The following is a 27449-nucleotide window of genomic DNA, read 5'->3' as shown; positions in this document are numbered from 1 at the left end:
AACTTGCACCTAGGTGTGATCCTGCTGGGCTCCTCACCCTTCAGTGTCTGGAGGATTTGCAGGCATACTGAGGTCAGAGAATTGCAATCAGGATGAACCATCTGCCCAGTCAGGCTCCCAGTGACTCATTGTGGTAGGAGCCATGGGCCTTAATAGTAATACAGTGGGGAAGCTAATCATTCTGGTCATAGGGGAGGAGCATGATCACGCTCACTTTCCCATGACAACATGTTGCTTTGCCTCACATGGATTTGTCACCTCTCCTCCCCTGGATGATGGAGCTGCAAAAGGATTACTCAAAGCCCATCTCTTCTGAGCAGTGGGAGACCCCAAAGGGGTTAATTTCCTGGAACCCTCAAGAGAGGCATTCTTTATTTGGGGAAATTAACCACAAACGGGGGTTCTCACCCCACATTTATTCTCCAGACCAGGAAATTACAGAAAAAGAACATAGGTGGGGTTATGGTTTAACAATAGAGGCTGGCAACATCAGTGAAACAAGGAAAGTGACATTCCATAATGCAGTTTGCAAAAGGTTAAGTCAATCCACCAACAAAAGCTTGATCTTAGCAAACACTGTTTTTCCCTACAGCAATTTCTCCAGCATTTTTACATATCAATCAAGTAACTTGTCTGTCCTTGAGCCAGCAACCTTGCTGTGCCACAATTCCTTATCTTACAACATAGACTTTAGCCTGAAAGTTTCCTGTCTTTTCCAAGGTTAACATTTCTATATGTACTTTTAACAAATTAGGCTAAACCTGAAACTGCTGGACTTTGGAGGCCCTGTGAAATATATTTGCTTTATAAGCATTGGTATATTCCTCAATAACACTGTTTCAAACTGGAGAAATTACTCAAAAGAAAACAGTTCATGAAAGTCACTGGGGACTTTCAAATGGGCAGATTCTGTGGGGGATTCCTGTGAAAAGGAACTGCAAGGAATGAGGTCTCTGAGTGCACAGCTTTCCAGTTAACACATGCTGCATGAGTGGTTTCTTTGCTGCTGCTGCTGTTGTTGTTGTTGTTGTTTTGTTTTGTTTGTTGTTTGTTTTTATTTTATGTCACAATATACATTGTAGTTGATTTTCATGCCCCTTTACCCGTTCCTCTCCACCCCTTTTCCCCGCCAACATCAAATCTGTTCACTTGAATTAAATAGTTCAAGGAATATTTGTGTTTATCCTGTCTTCTTCCCCCCAACACACACCCTTGCTTTGTTTGTGTTTATTTATTTATTTACTTATTTTTAGCTCCCACAAATAAGTGAGAACATGTGATATTTCTCTTTCTGTGCCTGACTTGTTTCACTTAATATAGTTTTCTCTAAGTCCATCCATGTTGTTGCAAATGGTAGTATTTCATCCTTTTTTATAGCAGAGCAGTATTCCGTTGTGTAGATATACCACAGTTTCCTTATCCAGTCATCAGAAGATGGACATTTGGGCTGGTTCCAATTCTTGGCTATTGTAAATAGAGTTGCAATAAACATTGGAGTACAGGTACCCCTTTGGCATGATGATTTCCATTCCTCTGGGTATATTCTCAACAATGGAATAGCTGGGTCATATGGTAGATCTATCTGTAATTGTTTGAGGAACCTCCATACCATTTTCCATAAAAGCTACACCATTTTGCAGTCCCACCAACAATGTATGAGAGTTCCTTTTTCTCCACAACCTCGCCAGCATTTATCATTCTCAGTCTTTTGGGCATTAGCCATCCTAACTGGAGTGAGATGGTATCTCAAAGTGGTCTTGATTTGCATTTCCCAGATACTGAGTGAGGTTGAGCATTTTTTCATGTGTCTGTTGGTCATTCATATATCTTCCTTTGTGAAATGCCTATTCAGCTCCTTTACCCATTTTTTAATAGGGTTAATTGGTTTTTTGCTGTTAAGTTGTTTGAGTTCCTTATATATTCTGGATATTAATCCTTTGTCACATGTATATTATGCAAATATTTTCTCCCACTCTATCAGTTGTCTTTTAAATCTGTTGATTGTTTCTTTTGCTGTGCAGAAGCTTTTTAGTTTGATATAACCCCATTTGTTTTTGTTTTTGTTTTCCTTTGGTTGCCTATGCTTTGGGGGTCCTATTCACTTAGTCTGTACCCACTCCTACTTCCTGGAGTGCTTCCCCTATGTTTTCTTGAAGGACTTTTATTGTTTCAGGATGTATATTTAATTCTTTAACCCATTTTGAATTGATTTTCTATATGGTGAAAGGTATGGGTCTAGTTTCATTCTCCTACATATGAGTATACAATTTTCCAAGCACCACTTGTTGAAAAGGCAGTCTCTTCCCCAGTATGTAGATTTGCTGCCTTTGTCAAAGGTCAGATGGCTGTAGGCATATGGATTGATTTCTGGGTTCTCTATTCTATTCCATTGATCCATGTGTCTATTTTTATGCCAGTACCATGCTGATTTGGTTATTATGGCCTTGTAATATAGTCTAAAGTTGGGTAGTGTTATGCCTCCAGCTTTATTTCATTTTTTTTTGCTCAGGATTGCTTTGGCTATGCATGGTCTTTTGTTATTCCATATAAATGTCTGGATAGCTTTTCCATCTCAGAGAAAACTGTCATTGGAAATTTAGTGGGGATTGCATTGAATCTGTAGATCACTTTGGGTAATATGGGCATTTTCACAATGTTAATTCTTCCAATCCAAGAGCAAGGGATATCTTTCCATCTTCCTGTGTACTCTTTAATTTCTCTCAATAGTGGTTTGTAGTTCTCTTCATAGAGATTTTTCACATCCTTGATCAGCTTTATTCCTAAGCATGTTATTTTTTTTTTTTTTGGTAGCTATTGTAAATGGGCTAGCTTTATTGATTTCTTTATCTGCATGTTCACTGTTGGAGTATAGAAATGCTACTGATTTATGTGTGTGGATTTTGTATTCTGCAACTTTGCTGAAATCATTTATCAACTCTAGGAGTTCTTTTAGAGCCTTTAGGCTGTTCAATATATAGGTTCATATCATCTGCAAACAGGCACAGCTTGACTACATCCTTTCCAATCTGCATGCCCTTTATTTCCTTCTCTTCTCTGATTGCTCTGGCTAGTACTTCCAACACTATGTTGAATAGGAGTGGTGAAAGTGGGCATCCTTGTCTAGTTCACGTTTTTAAGGCAAAAGCTTTCAGCTTTTCCCCATTCAGGATGATATTGGCAGTGGGCTTACTGTATATGGCTTGAATTATGTTGAGATAATTTCCATCTATGCCTAACTTGTAGAGAGAGAGTCTTTATCACAAAAGAATGTGAATTTTGTCAAATATTTTTTCAGCATCTATAGAGATGATCATATGGTTTTTGCCTTTGCTTTTATTGATGTGTATCACATTTATTGATTTGCATATGTTGAAACAACCTTGCATTCCTGGGATGAATCCCATTTGATCATGGTGTATAATTTTGTGTATGTGTTGCTGTATTCTGTTAGCTAGTATTTTATTGAGGATATTTGCATCTATATTCATCAAAGGTATTGGCCTGTAGTTTTCTATTTTTGATGCATCTTTGTCTGGTTTTGGTATCAGGGTGATGTTTGCCTCATAGAATGAGTTTGGGAGAATGGCCTCTGTTTCAATCTTTTGGAACAGTTTGGAGAGAATTGGTATCAGTTCCTCTTTGGAATTTCACTAGAACCCTGTGGTGAATCCATCCTGTCCTGGGCTTTTCATTGTTGGGAGCCTTCTCATAACAGCTTCAATCTCTTTTATTGTTATCAGTCTGTTCACATTTTCTATATCTTCTTGGCTCAGTTTTGGTAGTTTGTATGCATCCAGAAATTTATCCATTTCCTCCAGATTTTCAAATTTTTTGGCATATAATTGTTTACAGTATTCTCTAATGGTTCCTTGTATTTCTGAGATGTCAGTTGTAATATCACCTTTTTCATTTCTAATTTTTGTTATTTGAGTCTTCTTAGTTAATCTTGCTAAAGATTTGCCAATTTTATTTATCTTTTTAAAAAAAACCTTTTTGTTTCATTGATCTTTTGTATTGTTTTGGGGGTTTCTATCTCATTTAATTCTGCTCTAATCTTAATTATTTCTTTCCATCTACTAACTTTAGGTTTGGATTGTTCTTATTTTTCTTGTTCTTTAAGGTGAAGTGTTAGGTTGCTTATTTGCCATCTTTCCATTCTTCTGAAGTAAGCATTTAATGTGATAAATTTCCCCCTTAATACTTCTTTTGCAATATCACAGAGGTTTTGGTATGATGTGTTATTATTTTCATTAGTGTCAAGAAATTTTTTGATTTCCTGTTTAATTTCTTCTTGGACCCATACGTCATTAAGTAGAATGTTGTTTAATTTCCATGTGTTTGTATAGTTTCCAGAGTTTCATTTGCTATTGATTTTTTTTTTTTTTTTTTTTTTTGTCTTTTTCATGACCAGTACTCAGCCAGTGAGCACACTGGCCCTTCCTATATAGGATCCGAACCCGCGGCGGGAGCATCGCTGCGCTCCCAGCACCGCACTCTCCCGAGTGCACCACGGGGTTGGCCCTTGATTTCTAATTTTAATCCATTGTGATTGGGAAAAATACATGGAACAATTCCAATTTTTTTGAATTTGTTGAAACTTGCTTTGTGACCTAATGTTTGGTCTATCCTGGAGAATGTTCCATGTGCTGACAAGAAGAATGAATATTCTGAGGTTGTTGGATGGAATGTTCTGTAGATATCTGCCAAGTCCAATTGGTCTAAAGTATTGTTTAGATCTTGTGTTTCTCTATTGATTTTTTTGCCTACATGGTCTGTCCAATGACGAGAGTGGGGTGTCCAGGTCCCCCGCTATTATGGTGTTAGCATCTATCTCTTTCTTTAGATCTAATAGTGTTCGCTATGTAAATTTGGCTGCTCTGAAATTGGGTGCATATATATTTATGATTGTTATGTCTTCTTGGTGGATAGATCCTTATATCATCATATAGTGGCCTTCTTTACCTCTTTTTATGGTTTTTGCTTTAAAGTCTATTTTATCTGATATAAGAATAACTACTCCAGCTCATTTCTCATTTCTATTTGCATGTTATATCTTTTTCCATCCTTTCACTCTTAGTCTATGTGTGTCTTTACAGGTCAAATGAGTCTCTTGAAGACAGTGTATTGTTGGGTCCATCTTTCACTCAGTCTGTGTCTTTTGAATGGGGCATTTAATCCCTTTAAATTTAGAGTTATTATTGAAAGGTATTGATTTACTCCTAGCATTTTACTAATTTTTGTTTAGATGTCTTAAGTACCTTTTGTTCCTTTCTTTCTAATTTTCTGTTTGTCTTCTGTATTTGTTGGTGTCTTGGGGTGATAGATAAACTTTTTTTTCTCCTTTGTTAGCATTTTTGTTTGGCTGGTAGGTATTGTTCTTTCTTGAGTATTCATGGCACTGATGGTTGTTTTAGTGGTATCAAACCCAGTACTTCCTTGAAAATTCCTTGTAGGGCTGGTCATGTGGTAGTGAACTCCTGCAGTTTTTGTTTGTCTGAGAAATATACTATTTGTCCTCCATTTTGGAAGGATAGCCTTGCTGGGTAAAGTATTCTTGGCTGGCAATTTTTGTCCTTTAGTGTTTTGAATATATCATCCCATTCTTTTCTGGCTTTTAGGGTTTCTGATGAAAAGTCTGATGTTATTCTGATTGGGGCTCCCTTATAGGTGATTTGCTGCTTCTCTCTTGCAGCTTTTAAGATTCTCTCTTTGTCTTTGAGTTTTGCCGGTTTGATTATCCCATGTCTAGGAGAGGATCTTTTTGGGTTGAATGTGTTTGGGGATCTTTGGGCTTCCTGAATCTGGAAATCTGTGACTTTCCCTATACCTGGGAGGTTTTCTGCTATTGTTTCATTGAATATGATTTCAATGCCATTTCCTTTTTCCTCCCCTTCTGGAATACCCCTGATTCAGATATTTGAGCACTTAAGGTTGTTTGTAGTGTCTCTTAGGTTTTCTTCACCTTTTTTGATTCTTTTTTTTTTTTTTTTCTGTTCTGTCTGTTAATTCAAACAGTCTGTCTTCAAGGTCAGAAATTCCCTCTTCTGCTTGTTCAATTCTGCTGGCTAAACTCTCTGTTGTGTTTTTTATTTTGTTGAATGAATATTTCAGCTCCACAAGCTCAGCTACATTCTTTTTCAAGGCATTGATTTTTTTGTACATTTCTTCTTTCAGATCCATTATATTTTTTCTCATTTCATTGTATTGTCTAACTGGGTTTTTGTGTATCTTATTTAGTTTCCTTAGAACTGTTACTCTAAATTCCTTGTCTGTCATTTCAAAGACTTCCTGTTCTATAGGATCTAGTGCTTGAGAGTTATTATTTTCCTTTGGTGGCAACGTGCTTTCTTGATTTTTTGTATTTCTGGTATCTTTCCTTTGGTGTTTTGTCATTGTGGCCAGGGGTATCACAGTCCACTCATTTCACACTGATGTCTGGCTTGGATCCTGAAAGGACTGCCATTCCTGGTAAGCATGAACTTGCCTGGGCTAGGGTTCCCACTGTGCCTGCCTGTTCTGGGACAGCTGGCTCGGGGTCTGGGGACCCCAAGCCTCTTAAGACACTCCCGACTGTGGGGACCAGCCTGGGCAGGAAGTCCCGCCCTGCCTGCTTTCTCCAGCTCAGCTGGCTTGGGGCGTGTGGGCCCAGAAGCTCTAAAGTCTCTCTACACAGTGGGGAGCAACCTGAACTGGAGACCCACAGCACACAGTTCCTGCCTGTTCCAGCACACATCTCGGGTCTTCTGTCATTGCTCCTTAATAGTTTCAAATTAGTCATTCTATGGGTGAGAGCAACACCAGGAACAGACTACTCCACCATCTTGACTGGAACTCTTGCATGAGTGGTTTCACTTGTGCTCTTTATATCATGATTGTATTACAGTTTTCAAAATAACTTTACTAAATAAACATCATTTTATTTATTCACATACTATTGTGAATAGTATGTTTAATTGTAGTAAGATGTACATAACATGAAATTTACTATTTCAACTCTTCTTAATGTATGATTTGGTGGCATTAAGTTTATTCACATTATGCCACTACTGCCACCATCCCTAGAACTCTACATCTTGCAAAACAGAACTCTGCATAATTAAACAATAACTCTCTATTCTCCACTTCCTTCTGTCCCTGACAACCACTGATATAATAACCCATGGAGACTTTCTTTCTCTATGAAATTTCCTATTCTATGTACCTCATGTAAGTGAAATCACACATATTTCCTTTAGTGACTGGCTTATTTCACTTTGCATAATGTCTTCAAGTTTCAACCATGTTGTATTTGTGTCAGAATTTGCTTTCTTTTTAAGGCTGAAACATATTCTATTGAATGTATAATCTACATTTTGTTTACCCATTTATTCTTTAATGGACACTTGACAGACTTTCTCCTTTCAGTTTTTGTGAATAATGCTGCTATGAATATGAATGTATAAAAATACCTCTTTGATACCCTGCTTTCATTTACTTTGGATATAAATACCCACAACTAGTACTGCTGTGTCAAATGGTAATTCTATTTTAATTTGGGGGAAAGCTACTATACTATTTCTCATAGTGGCTGCATCATTTAACATTTCCACCATCAATGTACAATCTTTCCAATTTCTTCACATTCTCACCAACATTTATTATATTCTGTGTGTGGAGGGGGGAACCATCCTCACGGGTGACATTGGTATCTCATTCTGGTTTTGATTTATATTACCCCAATGGTTAGTAAAGTTCTGCATTTTTTCATGTGCCTACTGGCCTCCTATATCTTCTGTGGGGAAATGTTTATTCAAGTGCTTTGGCCATTTTTTTAAGCAATTGGTTATTGTTTTGTGGTTGTTTTTGAGTTGCAGGCATTTTTTAATATATATTCTAGATATCAACCCTTAACAGATTTGTGATTTGCAAATATTTTCTGCCATTCTGTTGGATCTTTTTTCACTTTGCTGATAGTGTTCTTTGATGCACAAAGTTAATTTTGATTAAGTCCAATTTATCTGGTTTTTTGTTGTTGTTGCCTGTACTTTGGGGGTCATATTCAAGCAATGGTTGCCAAATCCAATGTTATGAAGATTTTCTATAGAAATGAATTTTAGTTCAAGTCAATCCACTCTTGCTAGATACAGTATTTTCTATAAGCCAGCCAGGCACCAGATTTATTTGAACTATCAAAATGTTCTCCCCTCTTTTAAAGTTTTTTGTACCACTGTGGTAAGAGAAAGCAGAAGATATTTCAGGGACTCAATAAATGTCAGCTAATTTAAAAAATAAATTCATGCTAGACGTTTAGGGGTGGAGAGGTTTGTGGAGTAGCAGTAGTGCTTAGAGAATAATTTACAGCATTGGATGCTTATATTAGAAAAGAAGACATAAAATCAATAATTTTGCACTATGCACAAAACAAAGAGAGACTGAGAACTAACTGAGAAAATAATTGTGTTTTTCTTTAGAATATGCATAGAAAAAAATGGCTATGAAGGTCATATACAAATCATTTTAGTCTGTTTTATAAGACAATATATTAATAACTCAGCACTAGACCTCAGAAGATAAGAGAAGTCCCCAATGACAGACAGCAAGAGTATGGGGCTGTGTCATATGGATGACCCACCTCTGCCACTGACACTGTCTCTGTATGGGTGGTATGCAACAGCCACTCAACAGCCACTCCACAGCCACTACCACCACAAAAGAAGCCTGCCACTACTGCCACTTCAAGGGTGACCTGCCACTACAGCAGCATCCACTGCCTTCACAGCAGCTACTTGACTGCATTGACACAAGGAGAGTCACCAGTGGGGCTTAAGGAAAGAGTTGGGTGGGTGCACACCCATGACCCAGTGGCCCAATCCATGGGGGGAATTATACTGCCCCCTGTGGTAGCACACTCAGGCTGGTAGGTATGAGAGCAGACCACACAACTGCCTTGATCTGGGAGAAACACACACAGATCCCCAAGAGAGTGCATAAACCCTGAATAGCCATAAAGAGTAAGAAAGAAAATTCCCAATCACCACCAACTTGACCGCCAACCAGGGGAAGCAAGTACTCAGGAGGAGACTCTGCCTGTAGGAAAGAGGAAAGAGAAAAAAACCCAGAATCACCAGTTCAAACTGAGGAGCTCCATATACCCCATTGCATGCATCAGGTCCATGGGATTCTAGCCAGGGTGCAAACAAGCCTTCCCAGGATCACTCGCCCCAGCCAAAGAGTAACAGGGCACTCAGGTGCTTCTCCCAAGAACTTGAGAGCTTGCCAATGTCCTCAACAACCCAACATAGTGTCATTAACCTCAGCAAGGAATCACTAAGTGCCCTACTCTCTATGCCACAGAGACACTTACATGCAATTTCAACATTGAATATGGCCAAAGTATCCACACAGAGACTACATCACTGCCTCCATCTGAAACTAATACTAAAACACCCTACTCAATGGTCAATACAAAACATATCTACAGGAGGAATTTTCTCCCCTCAAAGTCCACTCCAGAATAATGGAAGATGCAACTGCTCTACCAGATAAGTGGACATCAATGTAGAGAAACCAGAAATATGAAAAACAAGAAAATATGACACCACCAAAGAAAGACAGTAATGCTCAAGTACCAGACCCCATAGAGCAGGAAACTCTTGAAATGACAGAAAAGTTATTCTGAGCAACAATCTTAAGGAAACACAATGAGATACAAGAAGACTTAGACAACATGACAAAATGAGAAAAAGTGTCCAGAATATGAAGGAGGAAACTTACAAAGAGATTAATTACTTTAAAAAGAATGTAGCACAATTCCTGTAACTGAAGGGTTTATTCAACAAAATTAAAAAACACAACTGAGATCTCAAGCAGCAAACTAGAGCCAGCAAAAGAAATATTTCTGATCCCAAAGACAGTCCTTTCTAAATCACTCAGGTGAATAAAATAAGAAAAAAGACTCAAAAAAAAATGAGAAAAATCTAAGGGAGTTAGCAGACAACCTTCAGCACACAAACATCTGAATCATAGGTGTTCTGGAAGGAGAGGAGAAAGAAAAAGCCATCAAAAGGGTATGCAAATAAATAATAGCTGAAAACTTCCAAGGTACAGGGAGAGACACAGACTTTCAGATCCAGAAGGCTCAAAGATCCCCAAATATATTCAATTCAAAAAGGTCCTCTCTGAGACACATTATAGTCAAACTGTCAAAACTCAAGATAAACAGAAAATCCTAAAAACAGCAAAAGTGTCAAGTCACATAAAGGAATCCCAATCAGACTAACAGCAGAATTCTCAACAGAAACTCTGAAGGCCAGAAGAGAATGGGACGATATGATAAAAACACCAAAAGAAAAAACTGCCGACTTCCTCTTTTCCAGCTGGGACCATGGAGGGTTCCAAGGAGAAGAAAAAGGAGGTTCCTGCTATGCCAGAAACCCTTAAGAAAAATCAAAGGAATTTCACAGAGCTGAAGGTCAAGCACCTGAGGAAGAAGTTTGCCCTAAAGATGCTTTGAAAGGCAGGGAGGAAGCTTATCTATGAAAAAACTAAGCAATATCCCAATAATATAGGCAGATGTACAGAACTGAGATTCATATGGCTAGGGTGGCAAGAAAAGCCAGCAACTTCTATGTACCTGCAGAACCCAAACTGTCATTTTTTTCATCAGGATCAGAGGTATCAATGGTATGAGCCCAAAGGTCCGAAAGGTGTTGCAACTTCTTCACCTTCGCCAGATCTTCAATAGCACCTTTGTTAAGCTCAACAAGCCTTCAATTAGCATGCTGAGGATTGTGGAACCATATATTGCTTGGGAGTACCCAAACCTGAAGTCAGTAAATGAACTAATCTACAAGTGTGGTTATGGCAAAATCAATAAGAAGCAAATTGCCTTGACAGATAACACCTTAATTGCTTGACTTCTTGGTGAATATGGCATCACCTGCATGGAGGATCTGATTTATGAGATCATACTGTTGGAAAGTGCTTCAAAGAAGCGAATAACTTCCTGTGGGCTTCAAATTATCTTCTCCATGGGGTGGGATGAAGAAGAAGACCACTCATTTTGTGGAAGGTGGAGATGCTGGCAACAGGGAAGACCAGATCAATAGGCTTATTAGAAGGATGAACTAAGGTGTCTGCCATGACTGTTTTTACAATCTGCTTGGTTAAATGAAATGACTGCTTTCAAAAAACAAAAACAACAAACACTGAAGACAAACAGTAAAAGGGGAAGAAAGGAACAAAAGATATTTACAGCATCCAAACAAAAACAGGTAAAATGCCAGGAGTAAGAAAATACCTTTCAATAACAACCCTAAATATAAATGGATTAAATTTCCCACTCAAAAGACAAAGACTGATTGGATTAAAAAGCTATACCCAACTATATACTGTCTTCAAGAGACTCACCTCACCTGTAAAGACACACATACATTAATAGTGCAGGGATGGAAACAGGTATACCATGCAAATGGAAACCAAAAAATGAGCAGATGTAGCTGTTCTTATATTGGATAAAATAGACTTTAAACCAAAAACCATAAAAAGAGACAAAGAAGGCCATTATATAATGATGAAGGGATCTATCCAATAAGAAGGCATAACAATCATAAATATATATGAATCCAACACTGGAGCACCCATATGTGTGTGTGTGTGTGTGTGTGTGTGTGTGTGTGTGTGTATACATATACATATATATAAAGGAAACACTATTAGACCTAAAGAAAGAGATAGACCCCAAGACAATAGTTGGGAACATAAACACTCATCTCTCAGCACTGTGCAGATCCTCTAGGCAACAAGTCAACAGAGAAACACAGGATTTAAACTACACTTTAGGCCAATTGGACTGGCACATACCTACAGAACAATTCATTCGCAACTACAGAATACACATTCTTCTCACCAGCACATGAAACATTCTCCAAAATAGACCACATATTAAGTCATAAATCAAGTCTCAAGACATTTTTTAAAATTTGAAATCCTGGAGCCAGGGGTCAGTGACAGCTGGGCAGTGGGCCACAGGCAGTGGCCATGGGCAATGACTATTACCAGACATCAGGCCAGGCCCATGGTGCATTGGATGAGAAGATCAAGCGGACTTACTGCTGCCAGGCACTGCACCACCACCTGGATAAGAACAAGGAGCCCAGCACCAAGGAGAAGTTCACAGAGACTGCCGAGGCCTGTGACTTGCTCAGCAACCTGTGCCAGCACGAGATCTTCCTCCACTGCATGGAGGAAGGCTAAAGGGTGGTGGTCTCAGTGGCAGCGGCAGCAGTGGTGCTAATGATACCTCTTTCACCTACACATTCCATGGAGACCCTTACGCCATATTTTCTAAGTTGTTTGGTGGAAGAAATTCCTCAAACGCTTTTTTGGGGGGCAGTGGAACAGGAAGGAAGGCATGGACATCAGTGATGGGTTCTCTGGCTTTTCCATGGGTGTGGGCAGCTTTGCCAGCATGAACTTTGGACACTCCCGCTCTACCCAAGAGCCCACCCAAAAGAAGCAAGATGTCCCTGTCACCTATAACTTTAGGGTCTCCCTTGAAGACATAGATCTACAGCAGCTGTACCAAGAAGATGAAAATCTCCCACAAGTGGCTGAACCCAGACAGAAAGTGCATTCAAAATGAAGGCAAAAGCTTGACCATCAAAGTAAAGAGGGAGTGCAAAGAAGCGACCAATATCACCTTCTCCAAGATCATACCTCCAACAACATTCTAGATGACATCATCTTTGCTTTAAAGGAAAAACCACACAGTTTCCTTAAGAGGGATGGCTCTGGTGTCATTTAGTCTGCCAGTATCAGCTTTCAGGAGGCTCTGTGTGGCTGTACAGTGAACATCTCCACTCTGGATGGCAGGACCATACCTGTCATATTCAAAGATGTCATCAGGCCTGGCGTGTGGTGAAAAGTTCACGGAGAAGGCCTCCCCCTCACCAAAATTCCCGAGAAACGTGGGAAACTCATGAATGACTTTGAAGTGGTGTTCCCTGAAAGAATTCCCCAGACATCAAGAATCATACTTCAGCGGGTTCTTCCTATATAACCACCTGTTTCCCAAGAATGACCAGGGACCCTTCCAGAGCTCAAGGATTGCCAGACCATTCCACCATTTATGGACCATGGGAGAGTGGGGGACCCAGGGAATGCTTTCATATTGCTGAATGTTTTCAAGAGAATATATTATAATCTTTCAAATTTGTGCACTAGACGTAAGTAGTTATTTGAGCAATAGGGCAGCAGGAGCCAGCTTTTCTTGCCACCCTAGCCATATGAATCTCAGTTCTGTACATCTGCCTATATTATTGGGATATTGCTTAGGTTTTTTTTGGATGATTATGCTATAGCACATATTTTCTTAAAATATATAAAACAATACAGTAAATAGTGAGTAACATTAACAATTACAGGTGATAATTTTAAAATAGTTATTAGTTAACAGGGAAATCACAATTGATGAGGGTTGCACTGAAGATGCCTAGGCACTTGATACCATAGATAAACATCATTCCTTTTGGAAATTGTAGGCACAGGCCTTGGAGGAAATCCCCAGACATGTCAGTGAGGCTGACCTTATAAATATTGACCAATTAAGTGAAAGCACATGCCAGTTGTTTTATGCCCAATAGGGTGTCCACTTGACAAGTATTCTCAGTGAAATGTTCTGGAATAGGTAATCAACAATTACGCTATAGGAAAAACATTGCTCTTTAACAATTTGGAAAAAATGAGATTCAAAACCTTCTACCTTCGTAACACATTGATTTGAAAACAAACAAAATTTGGTACAGAATAGAATTAAATGACCTCTTATACCCACACTGTATGCACAGTCATTGTGTACAAACGCAACAACATAGTTAACAAAAAAGCTGCCTCGGCTCTCATCCCTCCTCCACATGAGGGCTGACAACACCACCAGTGATGAAAGATCTGGCTGCTCCTGAAATGTTTCCAAAGGACGTGATTAGAGAGAGAGCAGTCTGCTAAGGCAGCACTACAGTGCGAGGAGGCGCCCACTACTGGTTTCTCTCGGCTCCTCCACAAGGCAGCAGAGCAGGTTCCTCTTGAACACAGTCCCCAGTGCTCCTCTTCCCCATCCCACAATTCTGTAGCATCATGAATGGGAAGCACTGGAAATCTCCTTCCATTTCTTCCCATTACTGAAAAGGATTCCTACCAGAATGGGAAACAGAAATTAGGAGGGAAAACCCAGGCAAGAAAGAGGAAGTCAACATGTGGCAGCCACGTGGATGGGCTGACTCTGACTGAGGAGCTCTTCAGTTCTGTTTCCATATTTCCCATCCTTACTACCATTGTCCACACACACACACACACACACATGCACATGCACACTTATGAAGTCCTTTATTAGTTTTTTCAGTCACTGGGAAACTGCTAGAAACACTTTTAGAAACTTCTAAGAAACACTTCTCCCAGATCAATCAAGGCATCCTTCACCACTTCATATCCACGCAACATCACAGTGGGCTTCATGCCAAAATACACAGTGAACACAGGGCCATAGACTATTGAGAGCTGAGAAATGTAAAGGAGATTCAATTAGTAGCAAAAGACATCAGTATTTGCTCTCTATACTGTGCGTGATTCAGACTGCCTCTGGTTGTACCCACTCTCTCTCTCTCTCTCTCTGTGTTAATAAAACAAGCAGATCTCAAACTGGGCTAAGCAGTAGAATCATCTGCGGTGATTTTTTAAAATATAGATTTCTAGGGGCTGGCAAGTTGGCTTAGTTGGTTAGAGCGTGGTGTAATAACACCAAGGCCAAGGGTTTCGATCCCTGTACCGGCCAGACGCCAAAAAGAAAAAGAAGTAGATTTATTGTGTTCATACAGAGCTACTGAGCTTTGCAGGTGGTCCCGAAGCAGTCCTCTCCAGCAGCTGGGTATTAGTCCAAATGTGGGCATTGGAGACTGATAAACTGCTCAGGCATCAGAGATTGACTAAGTGGCATTCAAATTTGGGTCTTCTATTTATTTATCATCATATTTATCATCATATTGTTATTTTATTCTGTCAGATATAGCTTTAAGTATTTCTGGATTTTACATGTAAACATGATGGTGATTGTTATAGCTGCCACGTATAAAGCACTTCAAATGTGCCAGGCAATGTCTCAGGCAATTTGTATGCAGATTGTTATACCTAATCACATCAACACTTTGAGCTAGGTTTATTTACTCCATTTCACAGATAAAAGATAGTTGAGTTTCAAAGAATTTCAAATCCATTTCCAGTGTCCCATGACTAATAACTAGACCCAAATTTGAATGCTAGTTGGTCAATCTCTGATGCCTGAGCAGTTTATCAGTCTCCAATGCCCACATTTGGACTAATACCCAGCTGCTGGAGAGGACTGCTTCGGGACCACCTGCAAAGCTCAGTAGCTCTGTATGAACACAATAAATCTACTTTTTTTTTTGGTGGCTGGCCGGTACAGGGATCGAAACCCTTGACCTTTGTGTTATTACACCACGCTCTAACCAACTAAGCTAACTTGCCAGCCCCTAGAAATCTATATTTTAAAAAATCACCACAGATGATTTTACTGCCCAGCCCAGTTTGAGATCTGCTTGTTTTATTAACACAGAGAGAGAGAGAGAGAGTGGCTACAACCAGAGGCAGTGCCAGGACATGCAGCACCTCACAGAAGAACATTCTCTTCCATTCCACCCACTCGTAGGTCACAGACAGCAGCTATGTGCAAATATCAAAAGGATTCTGCTACCACCCTCACCCTAATTAACTCTTTGCTTCACTCACATGTTTATCATGAACCCATGGATATTTCCTTGACAGCAGGCATAATTTGTGTTTGTTTGTTTGTTTGTTTGTTTGTTTGTTTGTTTGTTTGTTTGTTTGTTTGGAGAAGTTTAATCATCATTGCTAATTAAGCAAAATATACACCATATACAGTAGATGACTTCTTAAATAAAATCTCTAATCACAAAACACTTCTGTTACCATTTACATTCAGGTAAATGATCACAATAAATTACTGTGTGACAAAGAAGACCAGCAGCCCTTTGCCGTTTTGATTCTACCTTACAACTTCAATATTTCCCTACTGGCACAGTGCATTATTTCACTCCACTACTTCTGACAATGACACACCAAAATTAGTAATGCACAGGGAGTATTTACAACAACAGATTATAATAATTTGCCTCCACTGATGTATTTTATTGAACAGTAGGGGTGAATTTACTTACCATTTTCAAGCCACTAGAGGCATGAAGTCTATTTACATTGGTTAAGGATTTGCTGAGGCCCTTAACATCTATGTGTAGGATATTTCTAAAAATTGGGAAAGGAGTGAAACCAGGCAGGAGCTTCCCCTTCCCAGAGCTCTGTCCCCAGAGTGAAAGGAGAAGCAAACAGGAGAGACTGAGCTCCAGGACCACAACTGGATCCGTTGACACCTTCTCTTCTCACTAAGACAACTGTGCGCTTGCAATCCACAGCTTTTATAACACTCGCTGCTATCTCAGTATGTGCCTCTCTGACATATAAAGTAACCAATAGGCTAGATCCACTTTAACCTCTCTTCTGAGAAGACTTTGGCCCACTGAAAAGAGATTAAAAATGAAATTTTCTTTACTCTTGCTCTTCTTTCTGATGCCTCAACCTAGAGAATTTGGCTTAACTAGTCCGGGCAGAAGCCCAAGCACTGTTTTGTTTTTTAAACACCCCAAGTTTTTCCAATATGAAGCCAGAATTGAGAACTCATGCATCTTAAATAACCAAACATGTACCAAATAAATATATACACCTTTTATTATTAAACTCCCTAAAAAACACTGGAAGGCAGACATTATTATTTATTTTTTAAGTGGGGAGAGACTTGGGAGAACAGACCTGTCAGTGTCACACAGCTCACACGTGGCAGAAATGGGATTTGAACTGAGATCTTCTGCTGCCCGTCGTGTGTGTGCACTATGGCTTACACCACAGCTGCCTCCAGAACAATTTTAGCAAAACAAAACCAAACCTCTGAAGCATTAGCTACTCCGAATGTACACCACCCTTGACTGTTCACAAAATAACAGGGCCATACATTCTCAAGAGAAGAAATAAAAGGTAGGGTTTCTCTTCTCTTCACCACTGCAGAAATGAAACTTGCTCAGTGTCACTTGCTCAGGGTCCAAGGCGACTCCCTGGGCTCATTTCCCTTCCTTTCCCCCAAACAGATGGTAACTGTCTTTGCTGTGCTGCCTGAAGTTGGGGGAGGGGTGACACCTGTAATGTAAAACTGTCTTTCCTACCCTCTGCAACGTGTCTTAGTGATCTCTCACCTGGTTTCCTTAGTGTCTTAGTGATCTCTCACCTGGTTTCCTTAGCTCTTGTGAAGGTATTTTCTTGTGTGGATGCTTGTTCAAATTGGTATTTCTGATGGGGGGCAACCACGGGAGAGTTCTATTCAGCCCCCTCCCTGAGAGAAGAGCCAATCCCAGAGAATTTAGTGGGGAGGGCTTGAGAAACCAAGGCTTCTGCCACCTCCCAGTCACCTCCAGCTGTTTCGGTTGCTTTTTTGGCCTGTCATTGTCAGAAATAATGGGATAAAGCAATGTACAGCAAGAAAGGGAGATTATAAACAGAATGACAGGCACGTGCTTCAGTGGTGGATGGGAGGACAGACTGCTTCTGTCTTATTTCACTTAGCATAATGTCCTTAGGTTCATCCATGTTGCCACAATGGCAGTTTCTCATTCTTTTTTAAGGCTGAATAATATTCCATTTTATATTTATGTATAATAAATTATATATATATGTATATGTATATAATCAATTTCTTTATCCATTTATCTGTCAATGGACACAGGTTGTTTCCATATCTTGGCTATTGTGAATAATGCTGGATTAGCGCAGTTATTTCTAACTGCAGTCAGAAAAAAGATAAGTTTTGTCAAGACCCCAGATACATTATGTTTTACTGTTCATTTGTACAGAGATTCTGACAATTTGCAGAGAATTTTCATACCCATCACATCCCTTTTGATTCTCTCAGTTACCTTTGCCTAAGGTAAAATTATTACCACTTTAGGGATGAGGAATCTGGGCCTTGGAGATTTAGTACATTTGCCAGGGACACACAGACTGCAGGTGATAGAGCTGGAACCCGTATCTCCTGCCCCTTGTACCCTCCCCTCCAAGCAAAACATTCAATTCAATCCAGGTCACCAACATTTACTGATGGTGTGCTATGACTGAATGTTTCAGGATTTAGCCTAATCAGTGACTTTTAAATAAATATTAATTGAGTCAATAATTACAACACAGGTTGGTTAAAATGGGTATCAGAAAAGATTGGTTTTGTAAACTGGAACTGGAATGAGTCAAGTTTTGCTGCTTGACTCACATAGCTCTGTACTCTAAAAGAACTACACTAACTTATTTTGGATAAAATGAACTCTCTATAAAGCAATCCTTTTATTTGAGAGATGGGTATCTCTGCTCTGTTTCTCCTTTCTTCTGCTAATGCTCCTGCCTAGACCTTTTTCTTTATAAAATGAAAGAATCATAGATAATTAGAGACAGAAGGGACCTCAGAGATCCACTAGCTAAATTTTTACTTTATTCTTAGAAGCCATGAACTGGTGAATCAGTGGGGTCACCAACACATCAGTACAAGACCTTGTTTTAGAATCCAGGTTTCAATTCCCAGATCAAAGATTCTCACACTGAGGGGATTTCCCATTGCTGCCCAAAGGGATGGTCAGGAGGGCATCTGGGTGAAACTTTCCACAGTCACAAAGTAATGCAAACCTCAGCTAGGGTAGAATTGTGAATTTAGAACTGTTTTAAATTAAACCTTTCACTGGAGCATAATATACATAGAGAACATTGCACACATCCTAAATGTATAGCTTAATGAGTAATCACAGGATTTTGAACTGGATTCTGAACTGAACATAAAGGTGGTGAAATATATTTATTTATTTATAAAATTAATTTATATATAAAATTTTTACCATAAATGTATAGAAGAGTTTGAGATACATTCAAAGACTTTATTTTGAACATTAGAAAGTAAATGCTGAACCGAATTTCCAAACCTGAAATATTTTAGTATAAACATATTAGTATGTCCACTGACAGAGGAATGGATAAAGAAATTGATTTTATATATATGTGTGTGTGTATATATATATAATGAAGTATTATTCAGACTTAAAAAAGAATGAGACACTGCCATTTGTGGCAACATGGATGAACCTAAGGACATTATGCTAAGTGAAATAAGACAGAAACAGTCTGTTCTTCCATTCACCACTGAATGGGAGTAAACATGTCTGTGAAGTCAACATACAGGTCAAGAAAAATAACTTTGCCAGGACCCTAAAAATCCTCCCTTATGTCTCCTTCTCCTTACTACATTGTCCCCTCCCTAAATATACCCAGTATCATGCCAAGGCTAATTTTGCCTGTTTGTAAACTTAACATAAATTGGATCATGCGTTATGTATTATTTAGTATCTAGTTTTTTAACTTAATATTGTGTTTATGAGATTCATTCATGTTGTTGCAAATAGCAATAGGTAATTTATACTTTATTGTGTTTTATTTTATGACTCTTTCACAATTTTTTTTTCATTGTATTATTATGGATGTTTGACTTGATTCTAGATTGAGGCTATTGTGAATAGTGCTTTTATTATCTTCATACATTGTTATCCCAATATAAGTATTTCTTGCTGTACACCTATGAGCGTAATTGCTGGGTATGCATGTGCTCGGTTTTAGTAACTACTGCCAAAGAATTTTACAAATGGTGTAATAAATTTATAATTTTGCTATGAGGGTGTCAGTTGCTTCACTTTCTTAGTATATTCAGTCTTTTTTCATTTTAATCATTATGATGCGTATAAGTAACATCTCATTGTAGCTTTAATTTGTGTTTCCACAAGGTTTCATGATTCTGAGAACTTTTTCAAATGTCCATTGGCAATATCAAATCTTCTCTTGTGAAGGGCTTATGTAGTTTATATATGAGCTCATTTTTGATTTCATATCTATAATGCATATATACATACACACAAAAGCATATATATTATAATTTTATTTAATTAATTTGTTTATATATAACATTTTAACCATAAATGTATAGAAAAGTTTGAGGTCCATTCAAAGACTTTATTTTGAGCATTAGAAAGTAAATGCTGAAAATTAAAACCACATTGAGATATCATCATCTCACCAATTAGACTGGCCATTATCAAAGTGACCAAGAATAACAAATCCTGGTGAAGATGCAGGGCAAGGGAAATATTTCTACACTGTTGATGGGAGTGTAAATTAGTACAGCCATTATGGAAAACAGTATGGAGGTTTCTCAAAGAACTGCAGATAGAACTACCATATGATCCAGTAATCCCACTCCTGGGGATATATCCAAAGGAATGGAAAACATGATGTTGAAGGGATACCTGCACTCCCATGTTCATCACAGCTCTATTTACAATAGCTAAAATATGGAACCAACCTAAGAGTCCATCAACAAATGACATCGACAATGACATTTTCCTGGATAAGGAAAATATAGTACATATACACAATGGAATACTACATAGCCATAAAAAAAATTAAATTCTGGCATTTGTCGCAACATGGATGAGCCTGCAGAAAATTATGTTAAGTAAAATGGACCAGACACAGAAAGAGAAATACCACATGTCCTCACTCATAACTGGGTGCTAAGAAAGAAGGAAAGAAAGAAAGAAAAGATCACAACAATATGTTGAACTTCCAGAAGGAGAGAACAAACCTAAGGATACTAGATATTGGGGAGCGGTAAGGGAGATTTGGGAGGGATTTGTCAGGTAAGGAGAATAAAAAATAATTATAATTTGTAATAATAAATATGCTAATAAAAAATAATTATAATTTGTAATAATAAATATGCTAATAAAAAAATGAACTTTAGAATAAAAATAACTCTGCCAAATACAAAAAAAGTAAATGCTGACCTGAAGGCCCAAACCTGAAATATTTTAGTATGTATTTCCTAAAAACACAGCAATTCTCCTGTATAACCATAATCCAGCCTTCCAAATCAGGAAATTAATATTGATTCATTAGGACCATCTTGTCCTCATTCTTATTAGTGTTTTACCAGTAAGTCATTTGTATTCAGTTCAGAATCCAGTTCAAAATCCTGAACCACATTTTGTAACTAATTGTCATGTTTTCTTAGGCAAGTACAGACTAGAATAGTTCTTCAGTCTTTCCTTAACCTCCCTGTCTTTGTCACTTTTGAAGAGTATAGGCTGGGAGTTTGTAAAATGTCTCTCAATTTGAGATTGTCTAATGTTTCCTCATAATTAGATTCTAATTATGCAGATTTGGCAGGAATATCCCAGAAGATGCTTTGAATTCTCATTGTGTCCCATTAGGCGACAATTTCAATCTATCCCATTGTAGGTGATGAAAAATGAAACTACTACATTATACCATACACAAAAATCACTTCCAAATACACTATAGACCAAATATAAAAAGCAAAATTATGGAGCTTTCAAAAATATAAAAGAATATCTTAATTACCTTGAGAAAAGGAAAAGTGGGGGGGTGGAATTTGATTGTATTAAAATTAAAAGTGTGTGTGTGTGTGTGTGTGTGTATACTAGGGTAAATGTGTAATTATTTTTATAGAAACATTTTTCCTAGCAGCCAAAAACTAGAAATAACCCACATGTGTGTCAATGTAACATACAAAAATAAATTTTTTCAGAATCATACAATGAAATACTATGTGGCAATAAAAATTAATGAATTTGAGATACATGAAACAACTTGGAAGAATTCTAAAAACACAACGTTGGCACTCGGGAGAGTGCGGCGCTGGGAGTAAAAACACAACGTTGGGGTAAAAAGCCAGACACAAACAAATACAATATGAATTATTCTATTTATCCATAAAGTTGGTTATGGGCTGAATTGTGCCCGTCAAAATTCATATGTTGAAGTCCCAACCCCCAGTCCCTCAGAACATAAACATCATTTTTATCATGTCTTTATTATTGCTCATGACGCAACTCTCCACTACTTTATCAGATCCATAATTGTCATCCCAGAATTCAGATTTAACCTCCAGTTGCCTTCTGTTAATGATGTGCACTGCTCTACACACCTTTCATGCTGACTCACATGGACCCAGTCAATCTCTGTCCTTGCTGTTCTTCTGAGCCCCTGACCCACCATTCCTTGGACCATCTTTGTCCTCAGGCCAGTCTCCATCAATGCATCCCTCAGTCCCACATTCAAAGTTAACATTGCCTCAGATGATTTCACTGATGAATTCCTTCCAGATTCCAATTAATCTAAGCTAATCAGGTTTGTTACCTCTTCTATCACAGCTCACTTAAATTTGACAGCATGTTGCTTATATTATTGTGTGTGAGAGTGTGTGTGTGTGTGTGTGTGTGTGTGTTCTGTCTAGCCTCAAAGTACAAGTTTGTACATAGCAGCAATCACAACTTCTAAATATTTTACATACGGGGTTTTTTTAATGCTTAAAAAGTGTGAAAATCATGCATGGTTCTTAGCTATTTAATGTATCTTTCAGATGTAACATTTGTGGTACACCTCAGTATCCCTGGGAGTAACAATTAGCCAGTGAATGACATAGATAGTGATAATCAAGCAGCAACCCTGTGGGTCACCCTATACCTGTTCCATTTTGATTAGGAAACTGCCAATGAGACTTTGAGAGTAGTTGAGGCACAGAGGTGCTCCTTTACATTCTCCAAAACAGAGTTTTGGTGGCATTAATATTTCTTAAGTAACTTCTGAAGACGTCCTAGAAGGTGATGGATCAAAAAAGAGAAAGATTTGGGAGCTTGTAGAGCTGAAAAATGAAAGAATGATCTAATAATTCACACAGCAGTGTTTAGAGGCATCTACTACGTGTCTGGCACTTTGTCAAGCACAGGGGAAAGATGAAAATATATATACATGTATGCACACACACACATATATATATATCCCTGCCACTGAAAAAATGTATAATCATGTATAGAAAATAATGCTTTATTTTGAGAATATTTAGAATTTTAAGGAGTTAATATTCATTTTTTATATTTACACTCCACTTTACTGTTTGAAAAGCATTTCAGTACCATGATCCAGTTCATTTTCTCACTGTAAGCGCCCAAGGAAATGCAGACACATATTATGTCAATTTCTACTTTTTGGTGGAGGAAATGACAGTCAAAAAGGTCAGTGTACAAGTCTAAGATTACAGTTAGTGTAAGTACCAGAACTTGGCGTCAGTGTGTCTCTAGGATAAGAGACTGTCTCTAAAGAAAAACACCTGAAAGTAACCTAAAGGATGAACTGATCCAATCATTTTATTTTATAAGGAAGAAACTGTAGACCAGAGGTCAATGTACACTCTCAATAGTAAGTTTAATAATCATTACTTACGTGAAGCTTATAAGATAGATTGCCCCTACATAACTTTGTGTGCTGTCTCATTATAACATGAAGGTCCCACTGCAATGCCCTGACCTGCTCTTCTACGTTATTCTTTCCTGGCACCATCTAGTATTCCAGAATTGTCCTATCTCAGGACCTCAATCCTATGTTGATGCTCTTAGCTTTATCAAGAGTTACCTAAGTAACCTGACCAAGAGATTGCAAAATTATGCATAGAAAAAACCTTTCCCACTGTTAGTGGGAATGTAGAAGATGTAGCCATTGTGAAAAACAATATATATATATATATATATATATATATATGAGAATATTATTCAGCCTTTAAAAAGAAGGAAATTCTGTCATTTGCAGCAATGTGGATGAACCTAGAAAACATGACACTAAGTGAGATAAATCAAACACAGAAAAATACTACATAGTCTCACTTACATGTGGAATCTCGGGGGAAAAAACCCAAATATATAGAAACAGAGTAGAAAGGTAGTTACTAAAGGCTGGGGAGTTGGGGAGGGGAGGATACTGCAGCCAAAGGGTACAAAGTTTCAGTTATGTAGGATAAATAAGCTTAGAGATCTAAAGTACACCATGAGAACTATAATTAATAATATTGTATACTGGGCCAGAGAGGCCCTAGTCCTGCAGAGAACATGTGCTCCGTGGTGCCAGCGCGCAACTGAGCACGTAGGCCTCACTGCTGGATCCCATCCCCAGTCCGGCTGAGTGTGCACCAACCAGAGAGGTGCCCCACAGAGAGGCCCAAATCCCGTGGAGACCACGTGACCTGTGGCACCAGTGCGCAACCTAGCAGGAAGGCCTCACCACCGCCGGGCCCCATCCCCATCCTGACCAAGTGCACACCAACCAGAGAGGGGGCTCCCCAGAGAGGCCCAAGGCCTGAGGTGACCACATGCCTGAGGTGCCAGTGGGCAACCAAGCAGACACTGAGGCAGCCGTGCCAAATTGGCAGCCTCAGCAGCATCCTAGCCAGACAATAGTGTCAAGCCAGTGAACCATGAAATCCCTTGCCATGATGACTAAACAGCAAAGGAAAGATACCAGAAATATGAAAAATCAAGAAAGTACACCACCAAAGAGTAATAACTCTCAAGCTCTAGATCCTATAGAACAAGAAGCCCTTGAAATGTCTGACAAGGAATTTCGAGTGATAATTCTAAGGAAACGAAATGAGATATAAGAAAACTCAGCTAAACAACATGATGAAATGAGGAAAAGTATATAGGACCTGAAAGAAGAAATATACAAGGAAATCCATGCCCTGTAAAAGAATGAAAACAACCTTAAATGCTCAAATATCCAAGTCATGGGTATTCCAGAAGGGGAGGAAAAAGGAGATTGAATTGAAAACATAGTCAACAAAATAGTGGCAGAAAACTTCCCAGGTATAGGAAAAGACACAGATCTTCAGATTCAGGAAACTCAAAGATCCCCAAATGTATTCAACCCAAAAATATCTTCTCCACGACGTGTTATAGTCAGATTGGCAAAACTCAAAGACAAAGAGAGAATCTTAAAAGCTGCAAGAGAGAAGCATCAAATCACCTATAAGGGAGCCCCAATCAGATTAACATCAGACTTTTCATCACAAACCCTAAAAGCTAGAAAGGAATGGGATGATATATTCAAAATACTAAAAGACAGAGATTGTCAGCCAAGAATACTCTACCCTGCAAGGCTATCCTTCTGAAATGCAGGGCAAATAGTATATTTCTCAGACAAACAAAAACTGCGGGAGTTCACCACCACACGACCACCCTTACAAGAAATTCTCAAGGGAGTCCTGGGTTTGGTTCCTGAACAATAACTACCACTGCCATAAAAACTCAAGAAAAATCAAAACCTACTAGTAAAATAAAAATATCAACAACAAAGAGAAAAAAGAAAGTTTATCTGCAACCCAAGAAACCAACAAATACAGAAGACAAACAGTAAATCACAAAGAAAGGAACAAAAGACACTTAAGACATCCAAACAAAAATCAATGAAATGCTAGGAGCAAATCAACACTTTTCAATAACAACTCTTAATGTAAAAGGATTAAATTCTCCAATCAGAAGACACAGGCTGACTGACAGGATTAAAAAGGAGGACCCAACTATATGCTGCCTACAAGAGGCCCACCTCACCTATAAAGACTCACATAGACTAAGAGGGAAAGGATGGAAAAAGATTTACCATGCAAACAGAAATGTAAATCAAGCTGGAGTAGCTATTCTTATATCTGATAAAATAGACTTTAAACTAAAAACTATCAAAAGAGATAATGAGGGCCACTACATAATGATAAAAGGAATGATGCATCAAGAAGACATAACAATCATAAATATATATGCACCCAATGATGGAGCAGCCAGATTTATAAACAAACTCTATTAGACCTAAAGAAGGAAACAGACCCTAATACCATAATAGCAGGGGACCTGAACACCCCACTGTCAATATTAGACAGATCATGTAGGCAAAGAATCAGTAGAGAAACACAATATCTAAACAAGACTCTAGACCAATTGGAATTGGCAGATATATACAGAACATTCCATCCAACAACCTCAGAATATTCATTCTTCTCATTGGCACATGGAACATTCTCCAGGATAGACCACCTGTTAGGTCACAAATCAAGTCTCAACTAATTCAAAAAAATTGGAATTGTTCCATGTATTTTTCCCAATCACAATGGATTAAAATTAGAAATCAATAACAAATGAAATTATGGAAACTATACAAATGCATGGAAATTAAACAGCATTCTACTTAATGACATATGGGTCCAAGAAGAAATCAAACAGGAAATCAAAAAATTTATTAAAACTAATGAAAACAATGATACATCATACCAAAACCTGTGGGATACTGCAAAAGCAGTACTAAGGGGGAAAAATATTGCATTAAATGCTTACTTCAGAAGAATGGAAAGATGGCAAGTGAACAACCTAACACTTCACCTTTAAGAACTAGAAAAACAAGAACAATCCAAACCCAAAGTTAGCAGATGGAAAGAAATCATTAAGATCAGAGCAGAACATAATGAAATTGAAATCCAAAAAATGATGCAAAAGATCAACGAATCAAAAAGTTGGTTTTTTGAAAAGATAAATAAAATTGACAAACCATTAGCATGGCTAACAAAAAAAAGAAGAGAGAAGACTCAAATAACAAAAATTAGAAATGAAAAAGGCGATATTACAACTGATTCATCTGAAATACAAGGAGTCATTCGAGACTACTATAAACAACAATATGCCAACAAATTTGAAAATCTGGAGGAAATGGATAAATTTCTTGACACACATAAACTACCAAAACTAAGCCAAGAAGATGTAGAAAATCTGAACAGACCAATAACAATAAAAGAGATTGAAGCTGTTATCAGAAGGCTCCCAACAAAGATAAGCCCAGGACCAGGTGGATTCACAGCAGAATTCTACCAAACATTCAAAGAGGAATTGACACCTCTTCTCTACAAACTATTCCAAAAGATTGAAACAGAGGCAATTCTCCCAAACTCATTCTATGAAGCAAACATCATCCTGATACCAAAACCAGATAAAGATACAACTAAAAAAGAAAACTACAGGCCAATATCCTTGATGAATATAGGAACAAAAATCCTCAATAAAATACTAGCTAACAGAATACAGAAACACATACACAAAATTATACACTGTGATCAAATGGGATTCATCCCAGGGATGCAAGGTTGTTTCAACATATGCAAATCAATAAATGTGATACACCACATCAATAAAAGCAAAGACAAAAACCATACGATCATCTCTATAGATGCTGAAAATCATTTGACAAAATTCAACATTGTTTTGTGATAAAGACTCTCTCTCTACAAGTTAGGCATAGACGGAAATTATCTCAACATAATTCAAGCCATATACAGTAAGCCCACTGCCAATATCATCCTGAGTGGGGAAAAGCTGAAAGCTTTTGCCTTAAAAACAGGAACTAGACAAGAATGCCCACTCTCA

The 27449-nt window shown here is 38.2% G+C and overlaps 3 pseudogenes; 2 read left to right on the top strand and 1 right to left on the bottom strand.

The window, feature by feature from the left end:
• Nucleotides 1–10363: 10363 nt before the first annotated feature.
• On the top strand, nucleotides 10364–11109 carry LOC134382683 (large ribosomal subunit protein uL30-like; annotated as a pseudogene).
• A 909-nt stretch (nucleotides 11110–12018) lies between these two features.
• Nucleotides 12019–13039, top strand: LOC134381558 (dnaJ homolog subfamily B member 1-like; annotated as a pseudogene).
• A 951-nt stretch (nucleotides 13040–13990) lies between these two features.
• LOC134381762 (cytochrome P450 2C18-like) overlaps nucleotides 13991–27449 on the bottom strand; it is a 34148-nt pseudogene continuing 20689 nt past the window's right edge.

The sequence above is a fragment of the Cynocephalus volans genome, chromosome 7, assembly GCF_027409185.1.
Source record: "Cynocephalus volans isolate mCynVol1 chromosome 7, mCynVol1.pri, whole genome shotgun sequence".
NCBI lineage: Eukaryota > Metazoa > Chordata > Mammalia > Dermoptera > Cynocephalidae > Cynocephalus > Cynocephalus volans.
This window is presented reverse-complemented; position numbering and strand designations above follow the sequence as displayed.